This window comes from Oncorhynchus gorbuscha, linkage group LG07, assembly GCF_021184085.1.
Source record: "Oncorhynchus gorbuscha isolate QuinsamMale2020 ecotype Even-year linkage group LG07, OgorEven_v1.0, whole genome shotgun sequence".
Lineage (NCBI taxonomy): Eukaryota > Metazoa > Chordata > Actinopteri > Salmoniformes > Salmonidae > Oncorhynchus > Oncorhynchus gorbuscha.
Window position 1 is genome coordinate 31,216,513 of NC_060179.1, and position 13,633 is coordinate 31,230,145.

A 13,633-nucleotide genomic window follows, 5' to 3' on the forward strand; every position below is an offset into this window, starting at 1 on the left:
GGAGATTACCTGGAATGTGCCAGGTGGAGTTTACCAGGAATGTGCCAGGTGGAGATTACCTGGCATGTGCCGGGTGGAGATTACCTGGCATGTGCCGGGTGGAGATTACCTGGGATGTGCCGGGTGGAGATTACCTGGCATGTGCCGGGTGGAGATTACCTGGGATGTGCCGGGTGGAGATTACCTGGAATGTGCCGGGTGGAGATTACCTGGAATGTGCCGGGTGGAGATTACCTGGCATGTGCCGGGTGGAGATTACCTGGAATGTGCCGGGTGGAGATTACCTGGCATGTGCTGAATAGAAAGTGTTTAGGATGAATGTTTCATGTGTGATGTATAATGTGTGTGTGTGTGTGTGTGTGTGTGTGTGTGTGTGTGTGTGTGTGTGTGTGTGTGTGTGTGTGTGTGTGTGTGTGTGTGTGTGTGTGTGTGTGTGTGTGTGTGTGTGTGTGTGTGTGTGTGTGTGTGTGTGTGTGTGTGTGTGTGTGTGTGTGTGTGTATGTGTGTGTGTGTGTGTGAGCCTGAAGCTGCAGCCTTTACCACACACACATGCTGGGGCCCACTGTTACCAGGGGTCCGTGTGTCTCTCTTACAGAGCATGGGAGACACAAATCTACAGCTCCAGTCAATGAAACGACAGATTTAGTCCTGTTATCATGACGCGTTACTCTTTAGTCTCTTTTTTCCTCTCCGGCCGAAAGTGGTAGTGAATGAAAGGACCGACTGAATGTGCATCCCAAATGGCGCCCTATCCCCTTGATAGTGCACTACTCTTGTAGTTACTGATGTAACCTGAGGCTTTGTGAGATGGTGGGTGTCCTGCTGCTTTCTGAGAAGCAGGGGAGTGTCCACTTGAAACACATCCACTTGGCTTTAGTGATTTCTCCCTGCCTCTCCTCCCCTGAGGTTTGGATATTGTCTGATTTAGATGTGTGTGGCTGTTCACTAAGTTCACTGACTGGGCTCCGACGCTCTCTGGTGATTTGACCGAACTGTCTTCAACAACCGTCTCCAAAGATAGGACGTCTGCTTGAATTGCAGTTAGACCTGGCATGTCTCACTGCTGAACACGGCAGCACGCTGTGCATATGTGCTACATGTTGATGTGTGTCTGGCGAGTGTGAGTCTAAAGAGTTGTTGAGGTCTGATAAGGCGTCCAAGGGTTTCCCAAACCCGGTCCTCAACACCCCAAGGGGTGTACATTTTGGTGTTTAGTCATCACGCTTTGATCATCTGGATCGAAACTAAGCATGTACCTCTTGGGATCCTGAGGACCGAGTTTGGGAAATTATGAGTTAGTCTGTTGTATGATGTTGAGGTCTGAAGAGTTCGTCTGTTGGTTGAGGTCTCAAGAGTACATCTGTTATGCAATCTCTCATTAGTGTGTGTTTCACTCTGCAGGGTTCGGCGGACTCCTACACCAGCCGTCCATCAGACTCCGATGTGTCCTTGGAGGAGGATAAGGAGGCCGTGCGACGAGAGGCAGAGCGGCAGGCTCAGGCACAGCTGGAGAAGGCCAAGGTACTGACACTCATACTGACCACTTCTGTCCAGCAGTCCAGCAGTCCCTTTCTTTAGCCATACCATCTCCTCTCTCTCTCTCTCTCTCTCTCTCTCTCTCTCTCTCTCTCTCTCTCTCTCTCTCTCTCTCTCTCTCATTCCCTCTCTCTCTCTCTCTCTCTCTCTCTCTCTCTCTCTCTCTCTCTCTCTCTCTCTCTCTCTCTCTCTCTCTCTCTCTGTCTCTCTCATTCCCTCTCTCTCTCTCTCTCTCTCTCTCATTCCCTCTCTCTCTCTCTCTCTCTCTCTCTCTCTCTCTCTCTCTCTCTCTCTCTCTCTCTCTCTCTCTCTCTCTCTCTCTCTCTCTCTCTCTCTCTCTCTCTCTCTCTCTCTCTCTCTCTCTCTCTCTCTCTCTCTCTCTCTCTCTCTCTCTCTCTCTCTCTCTCTCTCTCTCATCCCCTCCCCTCTCTCTCTCTCTCTCTTTCTTTCTCTCTCTCTCTCTCTCTCTCTCTCTCTCTCTCTCTCTCTCTCTTTCTCTTTCTTTCTCTCTCTCTCTCTCTCTCTCTCTCTCTCTCTCTCTCTCTCTCTCTCTCTCTCTCTCTCTCTCTCTCTCATTCCCTCTCTCTCTCTCTCTCTCTCTCTCTCTCTCTCTCTCTCTCTCTCTCTCTCTCTCTCTCTCTCTCTCTCATTCCATCTCTCTCTGGATCTTGTATGGTGGATCATAGCTATGCAGATGAAAAAGGCCTTTTTATGATCAGGATCTGCTTATGCCGCTTAGTGAGCTTTGAGGTCGTCTCACATCACTCTCCTGGTTCCATTGGAGTTTTTACTGGTCAGGTCACATGGTCAGGGAAACTCAGGGCCCTAGGTCCACCGTCGATAACCCATTCTTGTTTGAGGGATGTTAGGGTGCCACATCAGTGCCCTATCCGGTTAGGGTAGTCTGACTCTTAGGCTAGGGGAGAGGGACCTCTGGCTCTAGTATTACCATTGTGCTACATCCCAAATGGCACCTAATTCCCTACACTCTTAGAACCAAAGGTGCTATCTATAACCTAAAATAGTTATTTAGCTGTCCCCATAGGAGAACCCTTTGAATAACAATTTTTGGCTGTCCCCAAAGGTAGAACCCTTTTGGTTCCATGTAAAACCATTTCCACAGAGGGTTCTACCTGGAACCAAAAAGGGTTCTACCAGGAACCAAAAAGGTTTATCCTAAGGGGACAGCCAAAGAACCCTTTTGGAACCCTTTTTTCTTGACCAGGTCAAGAAAAAAGTAGTGGAGTCTATAGGGAATAGTGTGCCATTTGTGACACATACATGGTATGTATTGGGGTTGTTTGCAGCCACGGCATAAGGGGATAAATAAATCACACTCTTACAAAACATGGTTCCAAAAGGGTACTTCAGCTGTCCCCATAGCAGAAACCTTTTTTTGGTTCCAGGTAAAAACATTTTTGGTTCCAGGTAGAACCATTTTCAGGTCCATGTAGAATCCTTTCCACCGAGGGTTCTACATGGAACCCAAAATGTTTCTACTTGGAACCGTAGGATTCTACCTGGAACCAACAAGGGTTCTTCAAAGGGTTCAACAAGGGTTCTTCTTCTAGATCGGTTCTAGGTAGGTTCTAGATGTCTGACAGATATGGGTGCCTTAGAGAGGACAGACTGTGTGTTCCACGACATGCTGTCTAAGAGCAACAGCTTTGTCTGTGAGAAGCATAGGGAACAATCAGTCCATTCTACGGTACATACAGTACAGCATAGAGTTACAAAACTACGCTAACTTTCCCAAAATTCCCAGGTGGAAGCAACGTGGTGGTTGAAGGTTGTGTTAGACACAGAAACACAGTAGGTGTAGACTTTACCATGAAATGCTTGCTTAGGAGCCCTTCCCAAATGTAACACGAGGAATAAAATACACAGGAATGAAGACATATACAGGAAGTACCAGTACCAGATTAATTTACAGAAGTATGGGTAACAATATATCCGGTAGATATGTACATAGTGGTGTAGTGGTGCCTGGAGAAGAAGGTATGCTTACATTTTGAACAACATTTTCCCAAAGGCGCCCGCTGTGACAAATTCTATGAGAAACAGTGACACACACTCTGAACAGGGATAGGCAAAAATGACAAAATGCAGTTAGAAAATACAGATACATAATACCATAAAAATCTAAATAAACTATAACATGTTTGTATTTTGTAATGCATTTGATTCAAATACAAAAATGCATTTATTTGCAAGTAGCTGGCCCAAACAGCAACAACATTCTCGTTTACAAAAAAAATTACATTTTACTTGCTATAACTGTGATATGTTTTTGGTTTACTACCTTAGTTGAGCAAGATTTTCAAGCAGATTTAAGTCAAAACTGTTACTCGGCCACTCAGGAACATTCACTGTCTCCTTGGTAAGCAACTCTCATGCTGCCAAACATACCCTCGTAAAACTGACCATCCTACCGATCCTTGACTTCGGCGATGTCATCTATAAAATAGCCTCCAACACACTACTCAGCAAACTGGATGTAGTCTATCACAGTGCCATCCGTTTTGCCACCAAAGCCCCATACGCTACTCACCACTGCGACCTATACGCTCTCGTTGGCTGGCCCTTGCTTCAAACTCGTCGCCAAACCCACTGGCTACAGGTCATCTACAAGTCTCTGCTAGGTGAAGCCCCGCCCTATCTCAGCTCGCTGGTCACCATAGCAGCACCCACTCGTAGCACTCGCTCCAGCAGATACAGTATTTAGCCTCATTATTCTTATGTCATTTTCTTGTGTTTCTTTTTGATTATATATATATTTATTTTCACTTCAGTTCATTTAGTAAATACTTTCTTAACTTCTTGCGTCGAGCCATCCCGGATCCGGGATCATGACAAGAGCCTCAAGCCCATTACCATAACGCAACGTTAACTATTCATGAAAATCACAAATGAAATGAAATAAATCTGCTAGCTCTCAAGCTTAGCCTTTTGTTAACAACACTGTCATCTCAGATTTTCAAAATATGCTTCTCAACCATAGCAAAACAAGCATTTGTGTAACAGTATTGATAGCTAGTGTAGCATTTAGCGTTAGCATTCAGCAGGCAACATTTTCACTAAAACCAGAAAAGCATTCAAATAAAATAATTTATCTTTGAAGAACTTTGGATGTTTTCAATGAGGAGACTCTCAGTTAGATAGCAAATGTTCAGTTTTTCCTGACAGATTAATTGTTTAGGAGAAATCGCTCCTTTTGTTCATCACGTTTAGCTACGAAAAAAACCTGTATCCAGGAGTGTAATTCTATTCGCAAGCTCATTAGCATAACACAACGTTAACTATTCATGAAAATCGCAAATGAAATGAAATAAATCTGCTAGCTCTCAAGCTTAGCCTTTTGTTAACAACACTGTCATCTCAGATTTTCAAAATATGCTTCTCAACCATAGCAAAACAAGCATTTGTGTAACAGTATTGATAGCTAGCGTAGCATTTAGAGTTAGCATTCAGCAGGCAACATTTTCACAAAAACCAGAAAATAATTCAAATAAAATAATTTACCTTTGAAGAACTTCGGATGTTTTCAATGAGGAGACTCTCAGTTAGATAGCAAATGTTCAGTTTGTCCAAAAATATTATTTGTATAGGAGAAATCGCTCCGTTTGATACATCACGTTTGGCTACCAAAAACAAACGAAAATTCAGCCATCAAAACGCCTAACTTTTTCCAAATTAACTCCATAATATCGACTGAAACATGGCAAACGTTGTTTAGAATCAATCCTTATTGTGTTTTTCACATATCTCTTCGATGATATATCGTTCGTGGAAGTGTGCTTTCTCCTCTGAATCCCATGGGAAAATGCCTGCAGCTGAAGATTACGCACCAATTTAGACAAAGGACACCGGGCGGACACCTGGTAAATGTAGTCTCTTATGGCCAATCTTCCAATGATATGCCTACAAATACGTCACAATGTTGCAGACACCTTGGGCAAACGGCAGAAAGCGTAGGCTCATTCAGGGCACATTCACAGCCATATAAGGAGACAATGGAAAACAGAGCCTCAAAAAGTCTGCTCATTTCCTGTTTGAAGTTTCATCTTGCTTTCGCCTGTAGCATCAGTTCTGTGGCACTCACAGATAATATCTTTGCAGTTTTGGAAACGTCAGAGTGTTTTCTTTCCAAAGCTGTCAATTATATGCATAGTCGAGCATCTTTTTGTGACAAAATATTGCGTTTTTACGTTATTACGTTTTTACGTTATAATATTACATTTTTTTATCCAATGATGAAATAGCGCCCCCATAGGTTGAAGAGGTTAACTCTATATCTTGAACTGCATTGTTGGTTAAGGGCTTGTATGTAAGCATTTCACGGTAAGGTCTACTATACCTGTTGTATTCGGCGCATGTGACAAATAACATTTGATTTGATTTAGTGTGTGCGAATAAGTGTGTATATAGTCTATATATATAGTCTTGTGAGTGTGCATAGAGTCAATGCAAGATGGTGCGGGTAACCATTTAATTAACTGTTTAACAGTCTTATGGCTTTTGTATTTCATGTTATTATGGCTTGCTTACATTCCAAATGGCAACCTATTCCCTTTAGTGCACTTGACCAGGCCCCAATAGGGCACATAGACTCTATTACCTCTGTACAGTAAGTGTTTACTGTATGTAACGTATTAACGGTGCGCTAGACAGGTGCTTGTGAATTACCGTCTTATAAACCATTACTGTCACTGAGATTGCACTTCCCCTGACCCGAGCCCTCTCTCTCTCTTTCTCTTTCTCTCTTCTCTCTCTCTCTCTCTCTCTCTCTCTCTCTCTCTCTCTCTCTCTCTCTCTCTCTCTCTCTCTCTCTCTCTCTCTCTCTCTCTCTCTCTCTCTCTCTCTCTTCTTCGGCGAGATGCCAGATCATTGAGCAGCTATTTTTACAGCTTGTCTATCATGTAAAGTGGCTGGGGTAATCCATGCCAGGTTATCTGCTAGCGACTTATCTTTTTAATTAGCGAGCAAGAAGGGGCTCTCTCTGTGAAATATCCGGGCTATATGCTGGCCTGATTGCCTCTTTACAGGCAGACCGACCAGGGCTACATCACAAATGACACCCTATTCCCTATATGCAGTAGTGTACTTGTTTTTTTACTAGAGCCCTACACTCTTACATAAAAGGTTTCCAAAAGGGTCCTTCGGCTGTCCCCATAGGAGAACCCTTTTTGGTCCCAGGTCAAACCCCTTTGGGTTCCATGTCAAACCCTCTGTGGAAATGGTTCTACCTGGAACCAAAAGGGATTCTACCTGGAACCAACTAGGGTTCTTTTGGGTTCCATGTCAAACCCTCTGTGGAAATGGTTCTACCTGGAACCAAAAGGGATTCTACCTGGAACCAACTAGGGTTCTTCAAAGGGTTCTCTTATGGGGACAGACGAATAACCCTTTTAGGTTCTTGATAGCACTTTTTCTCCAAGAGTGTAGGGTACCCTATGGGCCCTGGTCAAAAGTCATGCACTACATAGACAGGTTGGCTGACAATGTCACCAAAATGAACGTTCAGAAATCTAGAAACATTGACAAGAAGCTGCCATGTGGGAAATCGTTGGTGGCTTGTAGCTCAGTTGGTAGAGCATGGCGCTTGTAACGCCAGGGTAGTGGGTTCGATTCCCGGGACCACCCATACGTAGAATGTATGCACACATGACTGTAAGTCGCTTTGGATAAAAGTGTCCGCTAAATGGCATTTTATTTTATTTAATTTTTTTTATTTAAATTTTATAATGTCTTGTTGATTTCATATCAATGCTAATATGGCTCAAATTTGCTTGCTAGCTAACCAATAAGTATAATGATGTATTTGAGAGACAATAAGTGCTCAATGTGCAACTGTATATATACTGAACAAAAAATATAATTGCAACATGCAACAATTTCAAAGATTTTACTGAATTACAGTTCACATAAGGAAATCAGTCAATTTAAATAAATTCATCTATGGACTTCACATGACTGGGCAGGGGCACAGCCATGGGGAAGGCATAGGCCCACCCACCTGGGGAGCCCACCCACTGGGGAGCCCACCCACCTGGGAGCCCACCCACTGGGGAGCCCACCCACCTGGGGAGCCCACCCACTGGGGAGCCCACCCACCTGGGGAGCCCACCCACTGGGGAGCCCACCCACTGGGGAGCCCACCCACCTGGGGAGCCCACCCACTGGGGAGCCCACCCACCTGGGGAGCCCACCCACTGGGGAGCCCACCCACCTGGGGAGCCCACCCACTGGGGAGCCCACCCACTGGGGAGCCCACCCACCTGGGGAGCCCACCCACTGGGGAACCCACCCACCTGGGGAGCCCACCCACCTGGGGAGCCCACCCACCTGGGGAGCCCACCCACTGGGGAGCCCACCCACCTGGGGAGCCCACCCACTGGGGAGCCCACCCACCTGGGGAGCCCACCCACCTGGGGAGCCCACCCACTGGGGAGCCCACCCACCTGGGGAGCCCACCCACTGGGGAGCCCACCCACTGGGGAGCCCACCCACCTGGGAGCCAGGCCCCGCTAATCAGAATGAGTTACTCCTCAGTTTCTTCAGCTATCCGGGTGGCTGGTCTCAGACGATCACCGCAGGTGAAGATGCTGGTTGTGGAGGTCCTGGGCTGGGTCCTGTGGTCTGCGGTTCTGTTTCTGCTACCTTTCATTTCAGCTCATGAAACATGGGACCAACATTTTACATGTTGCGTTTATATATGTGTTCCGTGTATGTTTTCAATAAACACTTTGGAGATGAAATAGAGTTTGTCAACCATCTAAGCCAATTCCGTTTGTTTTGCCCCATAGTTGTGCAGCTATCGTTTTTTGTTGTTGTGCCATTTGAAATACAGCTCAGGAGTGAAATATAACTTGTCAGCAGGCGAGTTACAAAGAGAGGATACCTGGATCACAGCGCCGAGATGACATCCACCTAATAAGGAAGCTCAGTGGTACACAGAGATAATTCGAATCCAACTTCAGCAGGTGCTCTGATAGGACCCGATGCACTGAGATCAGAGAGAAAACACAATACTCTGCAGAATCAATAGTATAGAAAGTCAAAAGTGCTGGGAAAACACCACGTGTAGAGAGGGAAAACATTTCACAGACCAAGTTTTTGCGGCGCAGAGAACAGCGTAAAGCATCGATTTTGACTGGTTTCTTTCAGTTGAGAGCGTTTCCTTGCCATGCCGGTTTTGTTAGGGAGGTGTGTGCGTTTGTGCCAGGGTTTCCATGTGGCACCAGACATTTGACCGGCAGCAGAACTGTACTGGACCTCTATGCGTTGGGTGCATAACCTGATTAGGGCATCCACCCATGGTGCTGAGAATGACAGAGATCACATTTAGATGATGGTGATTCATATTAACAGAACATACCACTCGATGCAACGGCATGCGTTCTTCTTACCGAATTCCGATGTGCACTTTGTAGATGTCAGAATAACTGTCCACATTTCCGTTTCCTCAGCCAACAAGACAAGTAACGAACGGCAAAATCACTAGCCAATGTCAATCTACTATCCCCTGTAGTAGAAACGTTGACCTATTCTATTAGTCAGCTTGTTGTTCTGTGCGAGAAAGAATCACTTTAAAAAGCATTGAGTCAGATGCAACAGATCAGAATGTTTAGCTGAAAATGTTGATCAACTATTAGTCCTTCACATTATAGCTGCGTAGCAACGCGCTCACGGCAGTAGGCTACGCGCAAATGTTCGTTCCATAATGTAATTAGCGGAAAACACAGCTGTCAAGGGCGCACTGCACATGTGAGCGGTTTCATGTGACAGAAATCACATTTACGTTAGAAAGGTAGAAATAGGGGAGATCTAAAGATGCAACAACTAGCATGGGTTGTTAGGGGAGATCTAAAGATGCAACAACTAGCATGGGTTGTTAGGGGAGATCTAAAGATGCAACAACTAGCATGGGTTGTTAGGGGAGATCTAAAGATGCAACAACTAGCATGGGTTGTTAGGGGAGATCTAAAGATGCAACAACTAGCATGGGTTGTTAGGGGAGATCTAAAGATGCAACAACTAGCATGGGTTGTTAGGGGAGATCTAAAGATGCAACAACTAGCATGGGTTGTTAGGGGAGATCTAAAGATGCAACAACTAGCATGCGTTGTTAGGGGAGATCTAAAGATGCAACAACTAGCATGCGTTGTTAGGGGAGATCTAAAGATGCAACAACTAGCATGGGTTGTTAGGGGAGATCTAAAGATGCAACAACTAGCATGGGTTGTTAGGGGAGATCTAAAGATGCAACAACTAGCATGGGTTGTTAGGGGAGATCTAAAGATGCAACAACTAGCATGGGTTGTTAGGGGAGATCTAAAGATGCAACAACTAGCATGCGTTGTTAGGGGAGATCTAAAGATGCAACAACTAGCATGGGTTGCACATATGACTAGGATTGTGTTTTTGGCTACTGGAAAATAAAATAAATGTAAGGGTTTTCCTGTGGTGAAAGAGAGGCGGACCAAAATGCAGCGTGGTGGTTATTCATGTTTTTAATAAAGACAACTATACATGAACAGACTAAACAAAACAAGAAAAGTGGTGCAAACACAGAGACAGGAACAATCACCCACAAAACCCAACACAAAACAGGCTACCTAAATATGGTTCCCAATCAGAGACAATGACTAACACCTGCCTCTGATTGAGAACCATATCAGGCCAAACATAGAAATAGACCAGACACCCAGCTCACGTCCTGACCAACACTAAAACAAGGAAAACACATACGAACGATGGTCAGAACGTGACAATAAAGTTGATTTGAAAACCAATAGAACATGAGAGAAATAGGCTACTGGCTTCAATGTCATATGAAACCCTGGTGTGTGCTTGTGTGTGTGTGTGTGTGTGTGTGTGCGCGTCTTTGTTTGTTTACGTTTAATCGTAGCCCAGATCTGGGCAGCACACGCGAGGCGAGCCAGAGTTAAGTGGAGATAGGCTGTGTCTCCCTGAGGCCACTGGTCTCTCACATCAGTATCCCCTCATGGGCCCTTGAGCCCGTCTCTCTGACCGCACAGCTTTAATCAACTCTACAGGCTTCTCCTCCTAATGGCAGTGTCTCCTAGCCCAAATCACACTCACATCTGACAACAAACTAGCACCATCTGCCCTCCTTTCCTCTATCACCTCAGAGCAATGCCGAGGAGTCAGAGATACAGTGGGGAGAACAAGTATTTGATACACTGCCGATTTTGCAGGTTTTCCTACTTACAAAGCATGTAGAGGTCTGTAATTTTTTTTATCATAGGTATACTTCAACTGTGAGAGACGGAATCTAAAACAAAAATCCAGAAAATCACATTGTATGATTTTTAAGTAATTAATTTGCATTTAATTTGCAGTATCAAAAACTTGTTCTCCCCACTGTACACTTGAGTTAACAAAACAGAGAGAGATAGTGACAGAGGGAAAGAGAGATATATACAGTATATATACAGTAGATAGAGATAGAAAGGGGGAGAGAGGAAAGAGAAAGGGCTCTGGTTAAAAGTCGTGCACTATATAGGGAATAGGATTCCATTTGAGACACAACCCCAGATTCAAACCAAGACAGACCTCTCGTTTCCCCTGTAAAAATAGCCTCAACCATCAATCACTGTCACCCAATTATGTTCGATATGAATGTAAAATATTCAAATGTCTGGACTTTAGAGAACTGTCCTCATTATCTATTTCATTATGCATGGACAGTGCTGAAATGGCCATATGGCTCTGCTCATTTATAGAATAAAAAATCTCCGGCTGGATTGATGAAGGTTAAGGGGACCTTACCACGGCGCATAAAACCACATTTTACAGACTCGCACTTCAGAGCTCTAGCACACTGCACTCGCTCTGCTCGCCATAAGGCTTTACATTCGACTTCAGAACAATCCGAAACATTTGCTCAAGGTGAAACAATACGAGAATCTTGATTTATGGTCCTAGATCCACTGTGGCCTGCTAATGCAAGGACAGTGCCAGATTACAAATGACAAGGCAGGCAACACGCAGGGCAGGCATCTGATAATGATGGCAGTACCGTTATAGAGAAGGCTTCAGGATATTAGTTCATGAAATATGCACAAAATGGAGTGATTTTTAAGAGAGAGAATGAGAAAGCAAGAGGGAAGGAGGGTGGTGGACATTTCTTTCACATTTCTTTCTCTAGCTCACCCCTCACACTCTCTTTCTCTTATGTCAGTCGTTTCTCTATTCTATTCTCTCTCTCCGTTCTTTCTCTTCCCCCCCCTCTTTCTCCCATTCCCCTCGCTCTCTTCTCCAGCCCCTCACTCTCTTACCGACCTTTCCTCCCTCTCCTATTCTATCCCTCTCTCTATCCCCCTCTCTCATACTCACCTCTCCCCCTTATGTCATGACCATCTTCCTCAGATGACCACTCAAGCCACGGACTTTCCCCGACCCTATCATGAATGATGTTGTTGTTGTTTTACATTTTAAAAAGCGCTTTGAGGTTCTTTATTTCATGAATAGCGCTATAAAAGTTGAATAAATTTGGAATTATAATTGTACTTATTTTCTTGCTGCGGTCAATACTGCATGCCTACTGAAGGCGTGCCTGTGCTACTTAAAGATGAGAGGAATAGGGGGATGGACAGAAGAGGAGAGATGAGGAGAGGAAGAGGGGGATGGACAGAAGAGGAGAGATGAGGAGAGGAAGATGGGGATGGACAGAAGAGGAAGATGGGGATGGACAGGAGAGGAGAGATGAGGAGAGAAAGAGGGGGATGGACAGAAGAGGTGAGATGAGGAGAGAAAGAGGGGAATGGACAGAAGAGGAGAGATGAGGAGAGGGACAGTGGGATGGACAGGAGAGGCGAGATGAGGAGAGGGACAGTGGGATGGACAGAAGAGGAGAGATGAGGAGAGAAAGAGGGGGATGGACAGAAGAGGAGAGATGAGGAGAGGGACAGTGGGATGGACAGAAGAGGAGAGATGAGGAGAGGGACAGGGGGATGGACAGAAGAGAAGAGATGAGGAGAGGAAGAGGGGGATGGACAGAAGAGGAGAGATGAGGAGAGGGACAGTGGGATGGACAGAAGAGGAGAGATGAGGAGAGGGACAGTGGGATGGACAGAAGAGGAGAGGGACAGTGGGATGGACAGAAGAGGAGAGATGAGAGGAAGAGGGGGATGGACAGAAGAGGAGAGATGAGGAGAGGTACAGGGGATGGACAGAAGAGGAGAGATGAGGAGAGGAAGAGGGGGATGGACAGAAGAGGAGAGATGAGGAGAGGGACAGTGGGATGGACAGAAGAGGAGAGATGAGGAGAGGAAGAGGGGGATGGACAGAAGAGGAGAGATGAGGAGAGGGACAGGGGGATGGACAGGAGAGGAGAGATGAGGAGAGGAAGAGGGGGATGGACAGAAGAGGAGAGATGAGAAGAGGAAGAGTGGAATGGACAGAAGAGGAGAGGAAGAGGGGGATGGACAGAAGAGGAGAGATGAGGAGAGGGACAGTGGGATGGACAGAAGAGGAGAGATGAGGAGAGGGACAGTGGAATGGACAGAAGAGGAGAGATGAGGAGAGGAAGAGGGGGATGGACAGAAGAGGAGAGATGAGGAGAGGGACAGGGGGATGGACAGAAGAGGAGAGGGACAGTGGGATGGACAGGAGAGGAGAGATGAGGAGAGGGACAGTGGAATGGACAGGAGAGGAGAGATGAGGAGAGGGACAGTGGAATGGACAGGAGAGGAGAGATGAGGAGAGGAAGAGGGGGATGGACAGAAGAGGAGAGATGAGGAGAGGGACAGGGGGATGGACAGAAGAGGAGAGGGACAGTGGGATGGACAGGAGAGGAGAGATGAGGAGAGGGACAGTGGAATGGGCAGGAGAGGAGAGATGAGGAGAGGGACAGTGGAATAGACAGGAGAGGAGGGAAGAGGGGGATGGACAGGAAGGAAGAGGGGGGTGGACAGGAAGGAAATGGGGGTAGACAGGAAGGAAGAGGGGGATTTACAGGAGAGGAGAACAACACAGCGCCACAGTGTACAGCACCTATCACCTGGGATAATCCATGGTGGCATCTGAGGTCAGGAGAGTGTGTACACAGATGCACACTTGTGTGAAATAG

At 45.9% G+C, this 13,633-nt stretch overlaps 1 pseudogene; it reads left to right on the top strand.

Annotated features, from left to right (window-relative positions):
- LOC124039796 overlaps nucleotides 1–13,633 on the top strand; it is a 52,956-nt pseudogene that overhangs the window by 1,283 nt on the left and 38,040 nt on the right.